The 10,830-nt window shown below is 45.4% G+C and overlaps 1 long non-coding RNA gene across 1 annotated transcript; it reads left to right on the plus strand.

Moving 5' to 3' along the window:
- Window positions 1-6,037: 6,037 nt before the first annotated feature.
- LOC131948185 (uncharacterized) lies at window positions 6,038-9,205 on the plus strand. Its single transcript, XR_009387986.1, has 3 exons — window positions 6,038-6,101; window positions 8,364-8,531; window positions 8,922-9,205. It is a non-coding gene; the product is annotated as an uncharacterized LOC131948185 (long non-coding RNA).
- The last annotated feature ends 1,625 nt before the right edge of the window (window positions 9,206-10,830 follow it).

The raw sequence follows: 10,830 nt of genomic DNA on the forward strand, positions 1-10,830 counted from the left end.
TATTGTGTGGGAGGGCCTGGTGAAGGGTATTGTGTGGGAGAGGTTGGTGAAGGGTATTGTGTGGGAGGGCCTGGTGAAGGGTATTGTGTGGGAGGGCCTGGTGAAGGTTATTGTGTGGGAGAGGTTGGTGAAGGGTATTGTGTGGGAGAGGTTGGTGAAGGGTATTGTGTGGGAGAGGTTGGTGAAGGGTATTGTGTGGGAGGGCCTGGTTAAGGGTATTGTGTGGGAGGGCCTGGTGAAGGGTATTGTGTGGGAGGGCCTGGTGAAGGGTATTGTGTGGGAGGGCCTGGTGAAGGGTATTGTGTGGGAGGGCCTGGTGAAGGGTATTGTGTGGGAGGGCCTGGTGAAGGCTATTGTGTGGGAGAGGTTGGTGAAGGGTATTGTGTGGGAGGGCCTGGTGAAGGGTATTGTGTGGGAGGGCCCGGTGAAGGGTATTGTGTGGGAGAGGTTGGTGAAGGTTATTGTGTGGGAGGGCCCGGTGAAGGGTATTGTGTGGGAGAGGTTGGTGAAGGGTATTGTGTGGGAGGGCCTGGTGAAGGGTATTGTGTGGGAGAGGTTGGTGAAGGTTATTGTGTGGGAGGGCCCGGTGAAGGGTATTGTGTGGGAGAGGTTGGTGAAGGGTATTGTGTGGGAGGGCCTGGTGAAGGGTATTGTGTGGGAGAGGTTGGTGAAGGTTATTGTGTGGGAGGGCCCGGTGAAGGGTATTGTGTGGGAGGGCCTGGTGAAGGGTATTGTGTGGGAGAGGTTGGTGAAGGTTATTGTGTGGGAGGGCCCGGTGAAGGGTATTGTGTGGGAGAGGTTGGTGAAGGGTATTGTGTGGGAGGGCCTGGTGAAGGGTATTGTGTGGGAGGGGTTGGTGAAGGGTATTGTGTGGGAGGGCCTGGTGAAGGGTATTGTGTGGGAGGGCCTGGTGAAGGGTATTGTGTGGGACGGCCTGGTGAAGGGTATTGTGTGGGAGGGCCTGGTGAAGGGTATTGTGTGGGAGGGCCTGGTGAAGGGTATTGTGTGGGAGAGGTTGGTGAAGGGTATTGTGTGGGAGGGCCTGGTGAAGGGTATTGTGTGGGAGGGCCTGGTGAAGGCTATTGTGTGGGACGGCCTGGTGAAGGGTATTGTGTGGGAGGGCCTGGTGAAGGGTATTGTGTGGGAGAGGTTGGTGAAGGTTATTGTGTGGGAGGGCCTGGTGAAGGGTATTGTGTGGGACGGCCTGGTGAAGGGTATTGTGTGGGAGGGCTTGGTGAAGGTTATTGTGTGGGAGGGCCTGGTGAAGGGTATTGTGTGGGAGGGCCTGGTGAAGGGTATTGTGTGGGAGAGGTTGGTGAAGGGTATTGTGTGGGAGAGGTTGGTGAAGGGTATTGTGTGGGAGGGCCTGGTGAAGGGTATTGTGTGGGAGAGGTTGGTGAAGGGTATTGTGTGGGAGGGCCTGGTGAAGGGTATTGTGTGGGAGAGGTTGGTGAAGGGTATTGTGTGGGAGGGCCTGGTGAAGGTTATTGTGTGGGAGGGCCTGGTGAAGAGTATTGTGTGGGAGGGCCTGGTGGTATTGTGTGGGAGGGCCTGGTGAAGGGTATTGTGTGGGAGGGCTTGGTGAAGGGTATTGTGTGGGAGGGCCTGGTGAAGGGTATTGTGTGGGAGAGGTTGGTGAAGGTTATTGTGTGGGAGGGCCTGGTGAAGGGTATTGTGTGGGACGGCCTGGTGAAGGGTATTGTGTGGGAGGGCTTGGTGAAGGTTATTGTGTGGGAGGTGTTGGTGAAGGGTATTGTGTGGGAGAGGTTGGTGAAGGGTATTGTGTGGGAGAGGTTGGTGAAGAGTATTGTGTGGGAGGGCCTGGTGAAGGTTATTGTGTGGGAGAGGTTGGTGAAGGGTATTGTGTGGGAGGGCCTGGTGAAGGGTATTGTGTGGGAGGGCCTGGTGAAGGGTATTGTGTGGGAGAGGTTGGTGAAGGGTATTGTGTGGGAGGTGTTGGTGAAGGGTATTGTGTGGGAGGGCCTGGTGAAGGGTATTGTGTGGGAGGTGTTGGTGAAGGGTATTGTGTGGGAGGTGTTGGTGAAGGGTATTGTGTGGGAGGGCCTGGTGAAGGGTATTGTGTGGGAGAGGTTGGTGAAGAGTATTGTGTGGGAGGGCTTGGTGAAGGGTATTGTGTGGGAGAGGTTGGTGAAGGGTATTGTGTGGGAGGGCTTGGTGAAGGGTATTGTGTGGGAGGGCCTGGTGAAGGGTATTGTGTGGGAGAGGTTGGTGAAGGGTATTGTGTGGGAGAGGTTGGTGAAGAGTATTGTGTGGGAGGGCCTGGTGAAGGTTATTGTGTGGGAGAGGTTGGTGAAGAGTATTGTGTGGGAGGGCCTGGTGAAGGTTATTGTGTGGGAGAGGTTGGTGAAGAGTATTGTGTGGGAGGGCTTGGTGAAGGGTATTGTGTGGGAGGGCCTGGTGAAGGGTATTGTGTGGGAGAGGTTGGTGAAGAGTATTGTGTGGGAGGGCTTGGTGAAGGGTATTGTGTGGGAGAGGTTGGTGAAGGGTATTGTGTGGGAGGGCTTGGTGAAGGTTATTGTGTGGGAGAGGTTGGTGAAGAGTATTGTGTGGGAGGGCCTGGTGAAGGTTATTGTGTGGGAGAGGTTGGTGAAGGGTATTGTGTGGGAGGGCTTGGTGAAGGTTATTGTGTGGGAGAGGTTGGTGAAGAGTATTGTGTGGGAGGGCCTGGTGAAGGTTATTGTGTGGGAGAGGTTGGTGAAGAGTATTGTGTGGGAGGGCTTGGTGAAGGGTATTGTGTGGGAGGGCTTGGTGAAGGCTATTGTGTGGGAGGGCCTGGTGAAGGGTATTGTGTGGGAGGGCTTGGTGAAGGTTATTGTGTGGGAGAGGTTGGTGAAGAGTATTGTGTGGGAGGGCTTGGTGAAGGGTATTGTGTGGGAGGTGTTGGTGGTATTGTGTGGGAGGGCCTGGTGAAGAGTATTGTGTGGGAGGGCTTGGTGAAGGGTATTGTGTGGGAGGTGTTGGTGAAGAGTATTGTGTGGGAGGGCCTGGTGAAGGTTATTGTGTGGGAGAGGTTGGTGAAGAGTATTGTGTGGGAGGGCTTGGTGAAGGGTATTGTGTGGGAGTGCTTGGTGAAGGGTATTGTGTGGGAGGGCCTGGTGAAGAGTATTGTGTGGGAGGGCTTGGTGAAGGGTATTGTGTGGGAGGTGTTGGTGAAGAGTATTGTGTGGGAGGGCCTGGTGAAGGTTATTGTGTGGGAGAGGTTGGTGAAGAGTATTGTGTGGGAGGGCTTGGTGAAGGGTATTGTGTGGGAGGGCTTGGTGAAGGGTATTGTGTGGGAGGGCTTGGTGAAGGGTATTGTGTGGGAGGGCTTGGTGAAGGTTATTGTGTGGGAGGGCCTGGTGAAGAGTATTGTGTGGGAGGGCCTGGTGGTATTGTGTGGGAGGGCCTGGTGAAGAGTATTGTGTGGGAGGGCTTGGTGAAGGGTATTGTGTGGGAGGTGTTGGTGAAGGTTATTGTGTGGGAGGGCCTGGTGAAGAGTATTGTGTGGGAGGGCCTGGTGGTATTGTGTGGGAGGGCCTGGTGGTATTGTGTGGGAGGGCCTGGTGAAGAGTATTGTGTGGGAGGGCCTGGTGAAGGGTATTGTGTGGGAGGGCCTGGTGAAGAGTATTGTGTGGGAGGGCTTGGTGAAGGGTATTGTGTGGGAGGTGTTGGTGAAGAGTATTGTGTGGGAGGGCCTGGTGAAGGTTATTGTGTGGGAGAGGTTGGTGAAGAGTATTGTGTGGGAGGGCTTGGTGAAGGGTATTGTGTGGGAGGGCTTGGTGAAGGGTATTGTGTGGGAGGGCTTGGTGAAGGCTATTGTGTGGGAGGGCCTGGTGAAGGTTATTGTGTGGGAGAGGTTGGTGAAGAGTATTGTGTGGGAGGGCCTGGTGAAGGTTATTGTGTGGGACGGCCTGGTGAAGAGTATTGTGTGGGAGGGCCTGGTGAAGGCTATTGTGTGGGACGGCCTGGTGAAGGGTATTGTGTGGGAGGGCCTGGTGAAGGCTATTGTGTGGGACGGCCTGGTGAAGGGTATTGTGTGGGAGGGCCTGGTGAAGGGTATTGTGTGGGAGGTGTTGGTGAAGGGTATTGTGTGGGAGGTGTTGGTGAAGGGTATTGTGTGGGAGAGGTTGGTGAAGAGTATTGTGTGGGAGGGCCTGGTGAAGGGTATTGTGTGGGAGGGCCTGGTGAAGGGTATTGTGTGGGAGGGCCTGGTGAAGGGTATTGTGGTGGAGGGCCTGGTGAAGGGTATTGTGTGGGAGGGCTTGGTGGTATTGTGTGGGAGAGGTTGGTGAAGGGTATTGTGTGGGAGGGCCTGGTGAAGGGTATTGTGTGGGAGGGCTTGGTGAAGGCTATTGTGTGGGAGAGGTTGGTGAAGGGTATTGTGTGGGAGGGCCTGGTGGTATTGTGTGGGAGAGGTTGGTGAAGGGTATTGTGTGGGAGGGCCTGGTGGTATTGTGTGGGAGGGCCTGGTGAAGGGTATTGTGTGGGAGGGCCCGGTGAAGGGTATTGTGTGGGAGGGCCTGGTGAAGGGTATTGTGTGGGAGGGCCTGGTGAAGGGTATTGTGTGGGAGGGCTTGGTGAAGGGTATTGTGTGGGAGGGCCTGGTGAAGGGTATTGTGTGGGAGAGGTTGGTGAAGAGTATTGTGTGGGAGGGCCTGGTGAAGGGTATTGTGTGGGAGAGGTTGGTGAAGGGTATTGTGTGGGAGGGCCTGGTGAAGGGTATTGTGTGGGAGAGGTTGGTGAAGGGTATTGTGTGGGAGGGCCTGGTGAAGGGTATTGTGTGGGAGGGCCTGGTGAAGGGTATTGTGTGGGAGGGCCTGGTGAAGGGTATTGTGTGGGAGAGGTTGGTGAAGGGTATTGTGTGGGAGGGCCTGGTGAAGGGTATTGTGTGGGAGAGGTTGGTGAAGGGTATTGTGTGGGAGGGCCTGGTGAAGGGTATTGTGTGGGAGGGCCTGGTGAAGGGTATTGTGTGGGAGGGCCTGGTGAAGGGTATTGTGTGGGAGGGCCTGGTGAAGGCTATTGTGTGGGAGAGGTTGGTGAAGGGTATTGTGTGGGAGGGCCTGGTGAAGGGTATTGTGTGGGAGGGCCTGGTGAAGGGTATTGTGTGGGAGGGCCTGGTGAAGGGTATTGTGTGGGAGGGGTTGATGAAGGGTATTGTGTGGGAGGGCCTGGTGGTATTGTGTGGGAGGGGTTGGTGAAGGGTATTGTGTGGGAGGGCCTGGTGAAGGGTATTGTGTGGGAGGGCCTGGTGAAGGGTATTGTGTGGGAGGGCCTGGTGGTATTGTGTGGGAGGGCCTGGTGAAGGGTATTGTAATGGAGGACATAATGTACAATTTTGTAACTGTATCACACAACAACAATTACTAACATTACGAAACTGCCTTTAACCAGAGAAGACTGTGGTGTTGTCCATAATTCCACATCTAGGGTTAACGAGAAACCGACATGATTGATGAGAACACAGTTTCAGTAGAATTTGAGAGATGAGTGAATCCGTGTATGGACCTGTGACAGTGAAGGTATGTTGGTTTTAGTGTTATTCTGGTGGGGGTCGTGATTTTCAGTAAGACCAAATAAAGTGAATAAATCTCGAACATGTAGTCTACTCTAAATACTGGAACCGACAGCACAACCAAAAGAGCGAGACTCGACACCAGAGTTTCTTCCAGGCATCTCTCAAAAAACGTCTATCCCCCCCCCCCGAGCGAAATAAAATTTGTATAGAACATATATACTTTTACCAGTATTCAAACTGGAATTTTAGTCACCCTTCCCCCCCACCCACCCCATTGGAGAAAAAAGTCTGGAAGAAACACTGCATGGCGCAAGCCATAATTCCCGATACCAAGCAGTCATTTAAAAAAAAAAACAAATTGACAAAAATACTACAAACATTTCATTCGTAAACCTTATCTTCAAAGTAAAGTTCATATTCATCCTGGGATCATAATAATCGTTTTCTAAAAGTAGAACATCGGAGTTTCCATGTAAAAGTATAGTCAGATCGGATTTTCTCGTTTACTAGGAATAAAGTTATCCATAATAGTATTAATAGTCTAAGAATTTTATAAAAGAAATTGCTTATTAAAAAGTTAAGAAAGGTAGGCTAAATATATAAGAAAATTAAATGTAAAGTAAATAATACTAATGTTACACTAATGCCTAGTGTACTAAATTTTTGCTCTAGTCTCGTGAAAAGAGTAAAATAAAACTGAAACTGTCTTTAAAATTAATTAAATTTTAATTTATTATTACTTTAGTATGCCTACTTAAAATAGGCTTTAAGTTAATAAGGCTTTATATAATAAGTTTTATAATGTTAATAATACGGTATGACGTTTATAATGAACACAACTGAAAAAAAAGTAGTCAGTATACTAAGCTATAAAAATAATTGTTAGATCTAGATCTACTTCTATCTTTACCTTTATTAGGATACTAGTCAAAATGTAAAAAAAAAAAAGTATTGCTTATTAATATTGTGATAATGATAATAGTATTAACATTAATTGTATTATCCATCCAGTATTAAATTACTCAGTTATGCAGTCATTCAATTATTTGAATTTCATTTGCAGTTTTAATTATTAATTAAAATAATTAGACTAATATGATATTGTAGTCAAGCAATCCATGAGGCAAATGAGTTCACGTGCTTACATTGGCATATAGTTGTACTTAGGGACTTAAGGGGGTCATCCATTAAAGAAATCACAATTTTGTTTTTTGCTTTTTTTTTTATAAATTTTAAATTTTGGCTCCTCCTCTCACGCTTATACATGTCAATATCACAAAAAAGTCCTCCCCCCCTAGAATGACGTCACATGTCAGCCTACATCCCCCCCCCCTCAAAACTGCAGTTCAATTATTTTTGAACATCAATTCTTTCTATATTATTGCCTGAGCTCGGTCAGCATAGATATATTAATCAATTTCTAATACAATTTACAAAAAAAAAAAGCTTTAAAATAAACGCGACAGAACGGCTAAAATTCAGCTTTTAACATTACTATAAAAATGCAACAGTGTAACGTCCCACTTTCTGAAACCCAACCCTTCATCCCCTGATCACACGTAGTCAGAAATAATCCCCCCCCCCTCCCCTCCTAGGAATGTGATGTCATTTATGGACGATCCCAAACTACTTTCATAGTAATACACTATAATACGTGTTGGAAGGGTTGTTGTAAAAGGTTGAGGCTGGTCTCTCAACAGTAACAGCAAAGCTGTGCTTGAAGTAACAAACTGCCTTTTAAATCAACTTTTTCTCCATTCACAGCCCGCTTTCACATTCAAACTCTTTCTCCCCCGTGTCCTTTCATCTGGGTCCTTAGATTCTCGCTCCACAACACACTCACTGCTGTTTCACTAAGACGTTCACTCGTGACAACTTCAACATCTGTCCCACGGTCTCGCTGCAGGACACACTATTGACACAACTAGCAGTGTGTTCTTCCAGACTTTTTTCTCCGGGGGGGGGGGGGGGGCACTTGAAAATTTTCGGGGGGGGGGGGGGGTCGGTAGACTTTCTTCGGGGGGGGGGGGGGGGGCGGGACACTGTTAAAAGTATATATTTTCTATATAAATTTCATTTCGTTCGGAGGGGGGGCGGGTAGACTTTCTTCGGGGGGGGGGGGGGGGGGTGGAGGGGGAGGGAGGCTCTGCAACCCCGAAGAGATGCCTGGAAGAAACTCTGACTACTAGGCTGCACATACACCTGACACATCACCTCAGGCGTCATTTTGTTAAAAATCGCATATGTGTCTTGCTTGACGGTGTATAGTCTAAAATTTGATTATTGGTATAACACCTTACCATTAAACACCCCTCAAACATGAAGTGTTTTTTTTTTAAACACCCATTTCTTTCAACACACATTGTCACATGACCTGACTCACTCCCCCCCCCCCCCCCAAGACATCATTCATGGACGAAATCCTTATTGATTGGTGAGCGGCGTTGCTTTCAGTCATCTCTCCGCTGGTGTGTGTGTGTGGGGGGGGGGGGGGGGGTGAGGAGAAAGTTCACCCCACCAGATAAACATTTAAAAAATATTACGTTCCAATTTTAAAAAAAACAACAACATTTTAACCATTGTCCGATTTCTCCCCTCCCCCGGAGCAAAAATATCTGAAAGAAATCATGGCGGTTAAATTACTTATAAAGTTAAAATACCAATAAATAAACAGCAGGCCCTACTTCTAACCTACCCATTCATAATGCTTTGTGCTGAAAAGGCCACATTGATTAGTCATTAAAATAATTTACTCATTACTTTTTTAAAAATAGACTCCATACTATATCAGCAAGAATTAAAACTGTTTTTGACAATATTTTGAATTCGATCTATTTTGTGTTTTCAGTTAACAGGTCACCGAACACCTCAGTCATTACATGTAGCCTATAAGTAACACAATGGATGTTAGAAGTCGAATAAAAAAATTGGTTAACAACAATAGAACAAAGTTTATTGATCAGATGGATGCGTTCTTTTTATTGAAGGATTTCCTGGACTTCAAGCTACTAAACGAGTAAGTAGTTGATGAACTATCTTATTATATGATTAAAGTTATTTGATGAACTCTCTTATTATATGATTAAAGTTATTTGATGAACTATCTTATTATATGATTAAAAGTTATAAGCCTAAACGGTAAAACTATAAAACGTTGTGTTGAGCAGAGAATATGGCTCGTGGCCAGCATCTGCTTGAACTTAAAAACAAAGATGTAATACAATAAGACATCTTGAATTATTGTCAATTATTTAGTCTACGTAATTTAAATGTTTACAAAATGTTCTGAAGATAAATACCGATCAATGTAAGATAAGGAAAGTGTATATTATTCCTATTTAAGTTGGCTTCATCAATAATGAAGTATTTTAACTTATAAATATTTTAAAACATTTTTCTTCATTAGGAGGAGTTAAGATGCAAACTTCGGAATTCTGGTAACACGATAGCTAATTCTTACCTTCTTGATGCTATTTTGAGAGTGAATGACTTTTATGGCAAATTTATCCAGTTCTGCACAAAACATGAAGTGTGTTCAGATCTTGTGAGGTTAATTCAAGCTGAAATGGGTACAGTTTCATAAAATTGTGTATTTAACAAATGTGAAAAGTAAACAATTATAAAGTGAGCTGTATTTTTTGTTGTTTGTTTGTAGAATCTGGTAGCTGCGGTTCTGTCATTATCTGAACACTACACACCATTTTCCCACGTCTTCTTTAACTTGCTTTCGCGTCTGTTTGTTTGTTTGTTTTTTCCAATCAAATCTTGCGATCGAAAATTTCGGGCACTTCCCAGTTAGCTAGCGCGCTGAAATTTTCAGGGAAGCTTTGTTTCCGATGACAATACAATATTCAATTGTTATTATTACTAAATTGATCCATGGAAAAATTTTATTGATTATTTATTTTAGACCCCTATATATTTGTACAAAAAAGGGACATAACCTAGTAATTGTTATTTGATGAAAACAAGGTTCGGTACTTTCCCTCTTGTGGCTTACTGAAGCGAGCACGCGATTGGCTGAGTAGTGGTCACGCGGTGTTTGTGTACAAACCTAAGCAAATCTGACTTATCAGGGAGTAGAAAGTTGATGGTCGAATGGTTTGCACGCGAGGGCAAAGTGGTGAAAGCAACGGCAACACAGAAGAAATGTCGATTTGAAAAGGCAGGTGTTTTTTACGAGTTGTCTTCGTTTATCAAAAAAAAAAAGTGAATGCGAGAAGATAAAATCGATAGCAAGATTTGAATGCAAATAAACAGACAAAGACTAAAAAGTAGAAAATAATTATCATTTAAAAAGTTTAAAAAACCCCACGTTTTCTGATTGAACTAAAAAGTAGAAAATAAATGCTATACATCACAATAATGCAAGCGATCACTCTCAGAGTTTCTTCCAGGCATCTCTTCGGGGGGGGGGGGCGAAGCACCCCGAAATTTTTTCACCGCCCCCCCCCCCCCCCGAACGAAATGAAATTTATATAATTTATATAGAAAATATATACTTTTAACAGTGTCCGCCCCCCCCCCCCCGAAGAAAGTTTACCGCCCCCCCCCCCCCCCCCCGAAGATTTCAAGTGCCCCCCCCCCCCCCGGAGAAAAAAGTCTGGAATAAACACTGAATTCACTCTACTATAAGCGATGAAAAACGTGGGGCGCCGTGATTTTCTTACAGTTTCTAATACTGTTGACTCTCTACAAGCTCCCAAATAAAAGTCAATATTATCTAATCAATAGTAATATAACTTTTACATCTTATATTAATTAACAATGACCGATAAAAAACTTTTACTTCGGCGCCCCACGTTTTTTCATCGCTTATAGTAGAGTGATCGCTTGCATTATTGTGATGTATAGCATTTATTTTCTACTTTTTAGTTCAATCAGAAAACGTGGGTTTTTTAAAAACTTTTTAAATGATAATTATTTTAGACTTCCTTTGTGAATGGAACGCTAGTATTTGAGAAAGTATAAAAAATAAATTCCAACTATTTTCAAAATTTGTAAGACTTTATTCCCTCATTGTATTAAAAAAAAAAACGGTCTCATTTACATAATGGCAGAAATAGTTTGACTGCTTGATTAATATGCTATTCTTGAATTAATTGAGGGCAAACTGCTGATGTGGAGAGTAAATCGAAAGTAAAGAAAACCGATGATGTCGTTAGACAGAATCAACAGGGCAAGACATTTCTTAAACGATGTTTTAAATTACATTTGTTTTAATACTAAACTTTTTTTTTAAAAAGCAAAAAAGCAAAAGTATTTCTTAAGCTCAAAAATTCTTTAGGAAACTGATAGCAAGAAGTGGATGTGGA

Source organism: Physella acuta, unplaced genomic scaffold (assembly GCF_028476545.2).
Source record: "Physella acuta isolate Inbredline_101_S28 unplaced genomic scaffold, ASM2847654v3 ptg000058l, whole genome shotgun sequence".
Classification (NCBI taxonomy): Eukaryota; Metazoa; Mollusca; class Gastropoda; family Physidae; genus Physella; species Physella acuta.